The sequence below is a fragment of the Gossypium hirsutum genome, chromosome A06, assembly GCF_007990345.1.
Source record: "Gossypium hirsutum isolate 1008001.06 chromosome A06, Gossypium_hirsutum_v2.1, whole genome shotgun sequence".
Taxonomy (NCBI): domain Eukaryota; kingdom Viridiplantae; phylum Streptophyta; class Magnoliopsida; order Malvales; family Malvaceae; genus Gossypium; species Gossypium hirsutum.
In genome coordinates, this window is record NC_053429.1 from 18,720,093 (window position 1) to 18,734,153 (window position 14,061).

Sequence of the window (14,061 nt, forward strand, 5' to 3'; positions counted from 1 at the left end):
TAGGGCTAATAGCTTATCGGTGAGCCTTACCATCAGAATTGGAAAAGATCCATGACGTATTCCATGTGTCCATGTTATGTCGATACAGCTCTGACCCTTCACATGTGATTTTTCTGACTGAAGTGGAGATTAGATCAGACATGTCTTATTGTGAGGAACCTGTTAAGATTCTAGCTCGAGAAGTTAAGCGATTAAGGAATAGAGCATCCCCCTTGTGAAAGTGTTATGGTAGAGACATGGAGTCGAAAAGGCCACATGGGAAACTGAGGAGACTATGAGAGATCAACACCCGAAATTATTCACCGGTAAGATTTTCGGGGATGAAAATTCCTAAGGGGGAAATTATAACAACCCGATTTTGGGGCTAGTCGAAATAGTGGTTTCGAAAACCACTATTTTGAAGCCAGAGAAATTATTTTTATTATTATTTTATGTGTTATGGCATGATTATATGAATGCATGAAAATTTTGGTGAGATAATTTTACATATTTCATGCTTAATCGCGAAAAAGGACTAAACCGCATAAAGGGCAAAAATTTTGTTTTACTACCCAAATGTGTTAAATAGCTAGAGAACCAAAATTTAAGGCCTTTAAAGGGTAATTAGACTTTTTTAAATAGAATTGGCCGACCATAGAGGACAAGATTGGTCAAAATGTCAAAGTTAGGTGACATTTGGTGACTTAATAAATTAAAATAAAATAAAAGAAAAAGGGCTATCATCTTCCTTACCTCTCCACCGAAATTTTCAACCATTCTAGTGGTTTTAGAAGCTCAAAATTTCTGCAACTTCTCATCCTTGCAAGTAAGTGATTTAGATAGTTTTTATTGATGATTTTTGCATTTTTAGGACCCTTGTAGCATAAGATAGATAATGAGGGGACTATATTGCAAGATGGTTAAAAGATTAGGGTTTTGCCATGAGCGTATTCATGTTATTTTCTGAAATTTTATGGAAGAAAATAAATCATGGTTGTTGATAAACCGTAATTTATGTCATGGTTGTTGATAAACCATAATTTATACATATTTTTATCCCATGCTTAGCACATTTATGGATGATTTCTCCTTAGATTTGGTGAATTCGATGTTCCTAATTCTTTAATTTCATGTTTTATACTTAGGTGAGCATAGGAGTGTAAAAAGAGCGAGAAACGGGCCAAAAATAGAGAAAATGGACCCACGTGGGAAATCACCACGGCCTGGACTTCCTCACACGGGCGTGGCACACGATCGTGTCCATTTGGCAGGATCGAAGCACGACTTACACGGGTAGACTACACGCCCATGCCTATTCAACAGCCTTGACCACGGGTTGGAGTAATCGTACACGGGCGTGACACACGGACGTGTCCCTGCCGAGCCTAAGTATAGTCTTATTAGGAAAAGGCCACTTTTGAGGGCTCTTAGGCATTCTAAAGCCTATTTAAACACTGGAAGAGGCACTTAGGAGGGAGACACGGAGTAGGAAGCAAGGAATTACTCAAGGGAAGCCGATTGGTCCATCTCAGAAGCCGGATTCATTGTCAAGACTGAAGATCTCCCTTCAATTTCCATTCAAGGGTTTTGGGTTTTCTTTATGTTTTTTTTATCTTTATTCTTTTGAGATGTTTTCTTTCTTTGTTATGAACTAAACCCCTTAAATACCTAATGGGAATGAAACCTAAGACAGATCTTGTTATTATTATCTGAATTGTGTGATAAATATTTAACTTGTCTTAATTATGTGTTCTTAATTCTTGTTTTAATATTCCAGGATATTGATTCAAGTTAATGCTCTTATTTAGGGGAGGAATAGAGTCTGTTTAAGAGTAAATTTGTCATAATTAAGTGGAGTTGATTGCACGTCTAGAGATAGGGTGATAAGATTTTACCGGATTAGGGTGAAACCTAATAAGGGGATCCATAGATCGAGTTAATGCAACACTAGGGCGTTAATTAGAAAGAGATTTCAATTAATCAACCTAGGGTTAGACGTTATTAGTCTCGAGAGAGATAATAATATAACTTAGGGATTTCTACGGATCAAGTTAAATGAATAAATCATCTGATTCAGAGTCAAATAACAAGTGAAGTCTAGGTGGATTTTTCCTTGGGTATTGTCTTAATCAATCGAATTTTCCCAAAAGCTTTTCCCCAATTTCTCTCTGTGCACTCTTAGTTTAGTTAATTAGTTTAGATAAACAAATCCCTTAATTTTTAGGCTAGATAATAAAAAGGAAGTAATTACTAGTACTCTTGGTTCCTTTGGGTTCGACAATCCCGTCTTGCTAAAGCTATACTACTGTTCGATAGATACACTTGCCTTCATTGTGATAATAGTTAGTTTCAAGAACGATTAATTGTAAATTTTTAAAACCTGTCGCGAATATCACGTATCAAGTTTTTGGCGCCGTTGCTAGGGAACGAAGATATTAGGAACACTCGATTTTTATTACTTTAGCCATTTTACTTTATTTGCAATTTAAATTTTTATTTTATTTTGTAATTTTTTCTTTTATACGTTCCTGGTAGGTTTTTATAGTGTATGACTAGAAGAAACCCGTCGGGACCATTACTATTTGATAGTGGGATCGATCGCACAGTTCACAGAAACTGAAGAAAAATAAGGTGAAGCTTACGATACACAGAGGAAGAGCAAGAGGACGATACTTTAACCACAACCGATGAGATGACTGAAAACCAAGAAAATCCGCTACCTCTTGCAATTGCAGCTAATCAGAATCCTGCTCCACGCACTATGTATGATTATGCTAAACCTACTTTAATAGAAACTGAGTCAAGTATAGTTAGGCCTGCTGTTGCTGCAAATAATTTTGAACTAAAACCTAACACAATTCAGATGATACAACAATTTGTTCAGTTTGATGGTTTGCAGGACGAGGATCCCAATGCTCACTTGGCAAATTTTTTAAAGTTTTGTGACACTTTTAAAATCAATGGCATTTTTGATGATGCCATTCGCCTTCGGCTGTTTCCCTTTTCGTTGAGGAATAATGCTAAACAATGGTTGAACTCATTACCATGAGGGTCAATCACTACTTGGGAACAAATGACCGAAAAGTTTTTATTAAAATATTTTCCACCAGCTAAAACAGCTAAATTACGTAATGATATCTCCTCTTTAGTACAGATGGATTTAGAAACACTCGATGATGCATAGGAGAGATACAAGGATCTGTTGAGAAGGTGCCCTCACCATGGGTTACTACTCTGGCTACAGGTTCAATCATTTCACAATGGCCTGAATCCTTCGACTCGACAGATGATCGACGCAACGGCTGGCCGAACTATCAATAATAAGACACCTGAGGATGCTTATGAATTTATAGAAGAGATGTCACTGAATAATTATCAGTGGCAAGTTATGAGGACAAAACCAACGAAAATAGTTGGCATTTTTAACCTCGATTCGGTCACCATGCTCTCTAATAAGGTAGAAATTTTAAATAGAAAAATTGACGGTTTTCTTGGTTCTTCATAGGTTCACCCAGTAGTGCAGTGCGAAGCAATTGGAGGTGGATCAAGCAATTCAGAATACCCACCCTATAGACAACGAGCAGTTAAATTACATGGGTAATAATCCTCGATCTCAAAATAATCCTTATAGTAATACTTACAATGCAGGTTGGAGGAACTGCCCAAACTTCTCATTGGGAGGCCAAGGGAATTATAGAGGACGTACTTGTAAAAGTAGATAAATCTATATTCCCTATTGATTTCGTTGTGCTTGACATGGATGAAGATGTTGAGGTGCCTTTAATCTTAGGTCGGCCATTTTTAGCCACTGCTAGGGCTGTAATTGATGTGGGTGATGGTAAATTGGTACTTAGAGTAGGTGACAAAGAGATTTTTTTTAAAATTTATGATGCCATGAGATTTTCTAGGGAACAGGACAACTCATGTTATTTTATTGACTCTATTGATCATGCAACTTAAGATTATTTTCAGGAAATCGTACACAAGGACACGATAAAACTGTGTCTCGCCCAAGGAGAGCGGGTGGATGATGATTCTGAGATAGGAACTGAACTAAACTCTAATGAAACCTCCCCAAAACTAGCAGAATATGAGGGAATTAAGGTAAAAGATAAACTTACGCAAAAACCCTCTATTGAAGAACCTCCCAAATTGGAACTTAAGTAATTGCTGAATCACTTAGAATATGCATTCATTGGAAATAATGCTACATTACCGGTAATTATTGCATCCAACTTGCAACCTAAGGAGAAAGAGGAATTACTTCAAGTATTAAAAGAGCATAAAAGGGCCATAGCTTGGAAAATTTTTGACATTAAAGGGATCAGCCCTTCTTTTTGCACCCACAAAATTTTAATGGAATATGAATATAAACCATGCGTGCAAGCCCAAAGACTATTGAACCCCAACATGAAGGAAGTTGTTAAAGCTGAGGTAATTAAACTCCTAGATGTTGGAATTATTTATCCTATTTCTGACAGTTCTTGGGTGAGTCCAGTGCAGGTTGTTCCTAAGAAGGGAGGTATGACTTTTATAGCCAATGAGAAAAATGAATTAATCCCAACACGGACAGTCACAGGTTGGAGAGTGTGCATTGATTATAGGAAGCTAAATGATGCCACGAGAAAAGATCACTTCCCCATTCTATTCATTGACCAAATGTTGGAAAGATTGTCAGGGCACATGTACTACTGCTTTTTAGACGGACGCTCTAGCTATTTCCAAATCCCAGTAGCTCCTGAAGATCAAGAAAAGACTACATTTACATGTCAATATGATACGTTTGCTTATCGTAGAATGCCTTTTGGATTATGTAATGCTCCTCCTACTTTTCAGCACTGCATGATGGCTATTTTTGACGAACTCATAGAAGACGTCATGGAGGTGTTTATGGATGATTTCTCAGTTTTCGTTAACTCTTTCCATCTTTGCCTCGAAAAATGTGAGGAAACAAACATTGTGCTTAACTGGGAAAAATGTCACTTTATGGTTTAAGAAGGTATTGTGTTAGGACATAAAATTTCTAGTATAGGGATTGAGGTTGATAAATCTAAAATTGAAACCATTGAAAAACTATCTTCCCCTAATTCGGTTAAGGCTATTAGAAGCTTTTTAAGACATGCTGGGTTTTATAGAAGATTTGTTAAAGACTTTTCTAAAATAGCTAAGCCAATGCATATAAAAATTCGTGCCTATACAGGGAAGCGACGAAGCACCGCTACGACGCCTGTTTGAAGCAACGAAGGCAATTTGAAGTTGGAGATCTTGTCCTGTTATATAACTCGAGGCTCAAATTGTTTCCTGAAAAGCTTAAATCACGATGGTCAGGTCCTTTCATAGTTCAAACTGTGTTTCCATATGGCACAGTGGAGGTAAGTTATCTATCACAAGGCACTTTTAAGGTAAATGGACATCGTCTCAAAATTTATAACAGTGAGAATTCCAAAGTTGATAAAGAGGAGCTACGGCTTCACGGAGTTACCTAAATATACCCACAAGGTATAGTCGAGCTTAGAATATAAACAAACACCTCTTGGGAGGCAACCCGAGCACTAATGGTGTTAACTTCTTTAAATTTTAGTCTTCAACATTTAATTCACTAACTGAGTCACTGAACACAGGATTTCCAGAACCACACGGCCAGGTACACAGGTGTGCCGTAGGCCGTGCACATACCATGGGAGGCAACACGGCTGTGCAATACGACTGTGTTAAAATAGAGAAAAAACGTTTCCCCAACACGGGATCTGATAAGTTGCCACGATCGTGCGACATGGCCGTGAGCAATCCTGCCAAATTGACACTGGCATGTGACACAACCGTGCCCACCGACCATGGTCAAGCCTGTCAAAATAACACAGGCGTGCGCCTGCATACACGGGCGTGGGAGAAGCGAACGAAGAATGACACGGCTGTGCAACATGGCCGTGTACACCAATGCGCCCAATTTCGAAAACCATGAGACATATGGGCTGAAATGAGGGCACACGGGCGTGCCCCACGGGTGTGTGCCCCAATTTCTTTATAAACACCTATTATTTTTATCTTTATATTTTGAAATTACTTTTTATTTCCTTTTAATACTATTTTATCTTGAGATTTTATAATTTTTATTCAGGTATTTCTTTACGAGTAATTATGCTTCTTTATAGTTCCTAAAAAGTTCCTAATTCTATCACAATTATAAGGAGCTCCAAAGCTCAATATTACTTAGGAACTTCAACTCCATTGGAAAAGGTTCTCCACGACTGCCAAGTCCTGCTCGACCACCACGATAACCTCTTCACTGGACACTATGGTTGTGGAACCCAGCCTCTACCACCACCGGAGTATCCTCCTCCAATCTTATCATTCCCTTGGCCGATTATTCTCCATGACTCCAATTCAAGAATGTCATTCATCATTCAGGAAGTTTCACTTTTCTCCCTATCTTATGATTATATATCTATATTTTTCAATATATCTATCTTTGTACATTGAGGGCAATGTACATCTTAAGTGTGAGGGGGTCTTTTATATCATTATAAAAAATCCCTGAATTTTGTCTTGTTCTCCTGTGATCTTCTCATACCACTATTAGAATGAATTTTGATTAAGTTATGATTTTTATTGATATGTCTTGAATTAAAACATAGACATTTATGCATTGATTGTTTAAACTTTAAATCATCAGGGAATCAAGCATGATAAGTTGATTTTTGAAGAATTAAAAACTTTTAGGTCACTTCTCTAAGTTTAGGTATCATCCTGAATCAAAATTCACTAGTTTAAACATCAAAAAGCCATAATTTTTGTGAGATCTTGAGCCTATAGAGCATATGTTATTTCTTTCATGCTCACTTTTATTATGAGTGCGTCAATATTGATTTGTTATTCTAGAACTTGCTTGATTATGCATGTCAAGACCACACCATTTGATTTGATATGTCGAGATGATAAAGACACTTAGGTTTAACCCACTCACTCCACAAAAGCCTACCTTCATAATTAACCCTTAGTGAACCCTTTTTAGCCTAACAAGTTATTAATTGATTTACCCTCAATATTAACCCATAACCCATTATTGTTAAAATCCCCTAATTTGATCCCTATTTTTGTCGAGATTTGATTTGAATTAATTGCTTAGCTATGTTTTATTCTTCGTTCCAATAATTAAGTTCTATATTATTTGACTTGTTCAAAAAAAAAACTTACATACATATTAGTAGTAATTCGTCGTTTTTAAACTTGAGTGTTAATTCTATATTCTGAGAAGAAGCTCACTTGTATTCAATTGATAATTAGTTATTTTTCTAGTTAGGTGATTTCTTCAATTCAATCTCAATTCTAACCTTTTCCTTCAACTTGTGACCACACCCCCTAACCAAAGCCACGTTACAACCCTCTAAAAACCTTTTTGATTGATGTATCATCTCAATATATAGTGGTGGAGATTTGATTTTCAAGCAAGCCTATGGTAATAACTTTTCATATTGACTAATGAGTGCTTTATTTGATGTCCTTAAATACCTCGAGTGATTTGAGTGAATCTTTAATGAGGATGTTAAACTTTGTGATATTTTGATCAAAGGTAATCACTTAGATGAGGGGAGACACCTATGTTTTCGTGATAAAATGCTCAACTTGGAATGTTTGAAACTTTGATGTACTTTTAGTTGAATTTTTAATGTATGAATACTCATGGATTATTTTGAGATATTATTGATAGGGATTATAAATTGAGTAGAATTTATTTTGATTGTGAGTTGAAGATTTTGCTTGAGGACAAGCAAACGCTTAAGTGTGGGGGTATTTGATAAACCGTAATTTATACATATTTTTATCCCATGCTTAGCACATTTATGGATAATTTCTCCTTAGATTTGGTGAATTAAATGCTCCTAATTCTTTAATTTCATGTTTTATACTTAGGTGAGCATAGGAGAGTAAAAAGAGTGAGAAACAGGCCGAAAATGGAAAAAATGGACCCACGTGGGAAATCAACACGGCCTGAACTTCCTCACATGGGCATGGCACACGACCATGTCCATTTGGTAGGATCGAAGCACGGCTTACACGGGTAGACTACACGCCCGTGCCTATTCAACAGCCTTGACCACGGGCTGGAGTAATCGCACACGGGCGTGTCATATGGGCGTGTCCCTGCTGAGCCCAAGTATAGTTCTATGTGGAAAAGGCCACTTTTGAGGGCTCTTAGGCATTCTAAAGCCTATTTAAACATTGGAGGAGGCATTTAGAAAGGAGACACAGAGTAGGAAGCAAGGAATTACTCAAGGGAAGCCGATTGGTCCATCTCAGAAGCCGGATCCATCGTCAAGACTGAAGATCTCCCTTCAATTTCCTTTCAGGGGTTTTGGGTTTTCTTTATGTTTTTTTATCTTTATTCTTTTGAGATTTTTTATTTCTTTGTTATGAACTAAACCCCTTAAATACCTAAGGGGAATGAAACCTAAGATAGATCTTGTTATTATTATCTGAATTGTGTGATAAATATTTGACTTGTTCTTAAATATGTGTTCTTAATTCTTGTTTTAATATTCCAGGATATTGATTCAAGTTAATGCTCTTACTCAGAGGAGGAATAGACCCTGTTTAAGAGTAAATTTGTCATAATTAAGCGGAGTTGATTGCACGTCTAGAGATAGGGTGATAAGATTTTGCCGGATTAGGGTGAAACCTAATAAGGGGATCCATAGATCGAGTTAATGCAACACTAGGGCGTTAATTAGAAAGAGATTTCAATTAATCAACCTAGGGTTAGACATTATCAGTCTCGAGAGAGATAATAATATAACTTAGGGATTTCTACGGATCAAGTCCAATTAATAAATCATATGATTCAGACTCAAATAACAAGTGAAGTCTAGGTGGATTTTTCCTTGGGTATTGTCTTAATTAATCGAATTTTCCCAAAAGCTTTTCCCCCATTTCTCTCTGTGCACTCTTAGTTTAGTTAATTAGTTTAGATAAAAAAATCTCTTAATTTTTAAGCTAGATAATAAAAAGGAAGTATTTACTAGTACTCTTGGTTCCTTTGGGTTCGATAATTCAGTGTTGCTAAAGCTATACTACTGTTTGATAGGTACACTTGCCTTCATCGTAATAATAGTTAGTTTTAAGAACGATTAATTATAAATTTTTAAAACCTGTCGTGAATATCACGTATCAGTTGTGAAATAAACAACTTTTGTGAAGTAGTTTTCATGGAATCCCTAACTAAGGACCTTTTTGCATAAGCTATGAAATAGGTGATAAATGTGTGAAATAATGAGAATTTTGAGATGCTATAGTTATAAAATGAATTCAGTTAGGCATGGCTAATAGGGAAATTCGATAAAAATTAATTTTCGGGCCTTAGGTTAAAATCATAATTTTTGTAAAGTTTAAGGGCAAAATGATCATTTTACCAAAGTATGAGTCTCAAGTTGAATTGAATGATTTGTGTATTAAATAAGCTAAATTTTGACGTTTTAGATCAAGAGAAACGTGATTCGGGTCTTGATTTAGGAAAGAACAAAGTTTACGAGGATTAGGCTTGTTCCCATCATTTTGTGCCGAGGTAAGTATATATGTAAATAATGTGTCATTATAGCTTATTTTTAAACGTCTTACCGTTATCATGTATTATGATCTTACTTGTTACATTAAAAAGCATAAATATTGTGATATAAGAGTAATCTATATGATGCATAAGTACGACGACATCAGGTTAAATATGAAATCCCGTTGAACCTCAAAAATAGTATAGGGTACAAAAGGTATGTCATGAGGAACTATATGGCCTGAACTCATGAGTTATGTCTGAATTCATGAGATAAATGTTATATGTAATGTGGGTCCAGGTACTGACCTTGAGTGTAGACCCGTGAGTAGCTCAATGAGCGGGCATTACATGATTGAGTTATGGGGTCCGGGTACTGACATGGCAAAAAGGCCCATGAGTAACTCAAAATACGAGCATTACAAAGTACGAGGTAGCTCTGACTACTTATATGGCACTTAAGTGTAAACTTTCCGTGTATCCATTAATGGGTAGTTTGAAGAAAGATTTGGGGAAAATTCCAATGGGGTATGTTATTAGCGAGAATGAAATTGAGATATTTTACGGATGATTACAGGTATGTATACTAAACCCCATGAACAAGACCTTAGTGTGTGATGGGACGTAGTAAGTATGCATAAAGGAAGTGAAGAGTAAGACAGTGAGCTTAAAATGATATATCATTTAAGTATGATAAGCCATTGTTTGATGAATGTGTTTTTTATTACACTTATTTACATATATGTACTTACTAAGCTCCCGTGCTTACCCTCTTTCCTTTCCATTTTCTTATAGTGCCGCCAAAGTAACTTGTAGATCATCACCTACATCGGGGAAGCCATCCACACTATCCTTGAAGCATTTGGTATAACTAGTTTTATCATTTTGATTATGGCATGTATAGGAACTTTTGATTTTATTTTGGTGTCACATTGTTTTGGGGCCAAATGTGTTGGCTTGTTTTAGTATTTGAGTCATTTTGTATAAGGCCATGAAAATGCTAATTTTGAAAGTCATTATATGAATACAAGATAGTCTTTCATGAATGTGAAATTGTTAGCATGGTTGAATATATGAAATGTATATAGGCCTTAGCTATGGTTGTTGGTTGAGAAATCATATTAAGTTAGACTTTGATATGTTGGTTGGTATAAAATTTTGTTTTAGGGTGGCATAGGGCTTGAGAAGTAGCCTTATATTGTCCACATGGGTAGACACATGGGCGTGTGTCCCCTGCACATAAATTTTACAAGTCGATATGCATTGTAGTCAACACACGGGCAAAGACACGGCCGTGTGTCTCAGCTGTGTGAAGGGCATGGCCTAACACACGGGCGTGTGCCTTAGCCATGTAACCTTTAAGGGCTGCTGACGTCAGAAACAGAATGTCAAGCTTTTTTAGACACGGGCTAAGACATGGGCGTGTCATGGCCATGTGAGAGAGACGGGCGTGCTCCTGGCCATGTGAAAACCCCTGTAGGTTCGAATTTAGAATTTAATTCACACGGGTATGGGGCACGAGCGTGTTCCCCTGTGCTTAGGCCATATGAACTACACGAGCCATCAACACGGCCATGTTTTAATGGTTACACAGGCGTGTTACCCTTCCTCACGAGTGTGTGCCCTGTTTTAAAGGTCATTTTTTTAAGTTGGTTAAGGACTCGAGTTAGTTCTGAATGGATTCCAATGGACGTTTGAGGCTTCGTAGGCCCATATTAAGGAGTTTAGATAAAGTTTGAAAAATTTTTAAATTTGACCAAGCCTTAATGATTTAAAAACATTGGAAATGCATGTGTTTAAGTTTAGTAATGCCTCGTATTCCATCCCAGCGTAGGGCATGGGTGTGGGGTGTTACAGCTATAGCACACTATCTATTGGCTCACTCGGTACTTTCAGTTGGTTTAAGTTTGGTTATAATGGCATGTATAGGTTATTATGGCTAATGTTAGCCTATGTGTTTTGGTTGTGGAAATGACCATTTGGTTGGTTTTGCATTTTGGCCTTGTGTTGGTGAAATGATATATTTTGATGTGTATATAAGTTGCCTTATATGGTTGAAGTATGGCTTAATATGGTAGAATGATGGAAGGTAAAATGGTGGTTTGAATATGCATCTTGTTTAAGCCTTGAATGGTTGTGAATTGGTACTTGTTTGAATGACTTATTTGGTGTTTTTAGTGCACAAGTTATATGTGAGTTATATGACCATTTGGAGCTAGTTTTGTATGTCATATATCGTACATTTTGGTATGTTTTTAAAGGGTAAATCAAGTGGCATAATATGGCTTAGTTTTGGTCAAGCCTTTATTCGTTAAATGATCAAATTGTGTTTATATTTTCTCCTGTTTATGAATTGTCATTTGAGGTGCCTAAGGGCATATTGGTTGTATGTGAATATACTACATGTTTAAGGCTTGATTTTGCTTGTTTTGATGCCTTAATATGCCTTGTTTATTGGAAACACAAAAATTTGCACACTTTTTCATACCCTTTTTAACTTAAATTCGTGCGAATTCGGTTAAATTTTTGTTAAAAAATAATTAATTATTATAAAATAATTAAATTGTACTTAAATTATGGACATTTTGAATTTTAATTAATTTTATAATTAATTTTGATTAATTTTGGTTATTTTCGACAGAATTGCACAAAGGGTCAAAAATGGCTGGCAGACATTATTAGAAGCACAAAACCGATAAGCAATTTGAAGTACCAAGGCAAATTAATTTCTAGTCTAAGACGGTCCAAAATTATGTGTATTTATTCATAATATAATTAATTTTAATTTATATCCAAGTTAATTTGGGTTAATAAATTATTATTAATTAATTACGAAAAAATGGTCCGATTGAACCGAACCGAGTGAACCGAACTGGCCAAGAAAAGGACAACCCAAAACCATTGAAGTGCTGACCCAATTTGGCTCATTAGCTGATTATTTAAGCTTGCAAAGAGGCCCTTGAAGACTTGTTCAAATTATTCTTGCAGTAAGTTATTCTTGATTAAGTAAAATCATGCCTAAGTTATTCTTGCAGTACATTTGTGAGGTAGCTAGTGAATTAGTTATTTAAACGGATTGGAATTGTAATTAATTGACACAATACTTAATCAATGCATGTTTATTCTTCTAAGGTAGCTGAAAGTTAAATTAGCATTGTATCTGGCGATACATTTGCCTTGCATAACTTGCAAGTTTATTGTGATTAAACTGTTTCAAGGTAAGGATTCCTTGTTACCTCACATAGTCTTTTATATGCTTATTAGATTTAATTAATCGTTTGAATTGACATAGGAATATGCAAGAGATTAGTTCAATTTAATGAGTATGTATGTGCAATAACATGTTTGCTTATTAAAATATGTTTAATCATTTGAATTAACATAGGGATATGTTAAGAGATGAATGGATTTGTGTAGGTAAATATGTTCATAAGTTAACAAATTACCGAGTTGCCATGAATTTATTCGTAACAACATAAACATGAGTTTAATAATTCAAAGTTAAAGAAATGTAATTAATCCAACACAATTATGTCATCTTGATTAAATTGTATTTTGAAATTGTGTATTTGAGGTTTATTTCTTTAGTTTACTTAGTTTAAAATCTTAGTTTTTAATCACCTTCTTCAAACAAAATATTTTTCTTCACTGAAGTGTTTTAAATAGCATTCATAAATAATTCTTTTCACAGTCCTTATGGGTACGATAACTCGACATTTACTTGTCACTTTATTACTTGTTGCGATTGTGTACACTTGCACATTTCCGTTGTTCCATTTATATGCACAATGTTGAGTGTAGGTTGATGCCAAATTGGGTGAGAAATATGGCTTGCAAAATGGCCTATTTTTGTCCACACGGGCAGAGACAGAGGTGTGTGTCTCAGTCGTGTCTGACATACGGCCAGATGACACGGCCGTGTGTCCCCTGTAGTTTTCAAAAGGGTTGCAAGTCAAGCTTTTACACGGCCTAGCACATGGCCTGGCACACGGGTGTGTGAGGTTACTTCGAAGGGTACACGGCCTAGCACACGGGCGTGTAGCTTGGCTGTGTGACCAAGTCAAAGAGTTACACAGACACGGGTGGGGACATTACTGTGTGTCCCTATTTCGAATGCCCATACAGCCGTGTGACCCCGCAGCTTTGAAAATTTTCAATGTTTTCAAAAATTCTCTGAGTTTCTAATTTAGTCTCGACTTGTTTCTAATGCGTATTTAGGGCCTCGAGGGCTCGCATAAGGGAAATATGTATGATTTTGATTGGTGTTATTATGAATATTGATATGTTATGAAATGTTTGAAATTTTTGTCTATTTGATTCGTAAACTCTGGTAATGTTTTGTAACCCTGTTTCAGCGACGGATACGGGTTAGGGGTGTTACAGGCTTTACAAAGGGGCATTGCTCAACATTCACTTACCCAGAGTTATTCACTTTCATGACTGATTCATACTTTACGTATATCAAACTTTACATGCTTGCTTACCAATCAATATTCCTTTCAACAGAACTTTATACTTGACCACCTTAAGAGGTACTAATG

At 36.2% G+C, this 14,061-nt stretch overlaps 1 non-coding gene across 1 annotated transcript; it reads right to left on the reverse strand.

Moving 5' to 3' along the window:
- Positions 1 to 3,100: 3,100 nt before the first annotated feature.
- Positions 3,101 to 3,207, reverse strand: LOC121231002 (small nucleolar RNA R71). Its single transcript, XR_005929072.1, has one exon. It is a non-coding gene; the product is annotated as a small nucleolar RNA R71 (small nucleolar RNA).
- Positions 3,208 to 14,061: the final 10,854 nt, after the last annotated feature.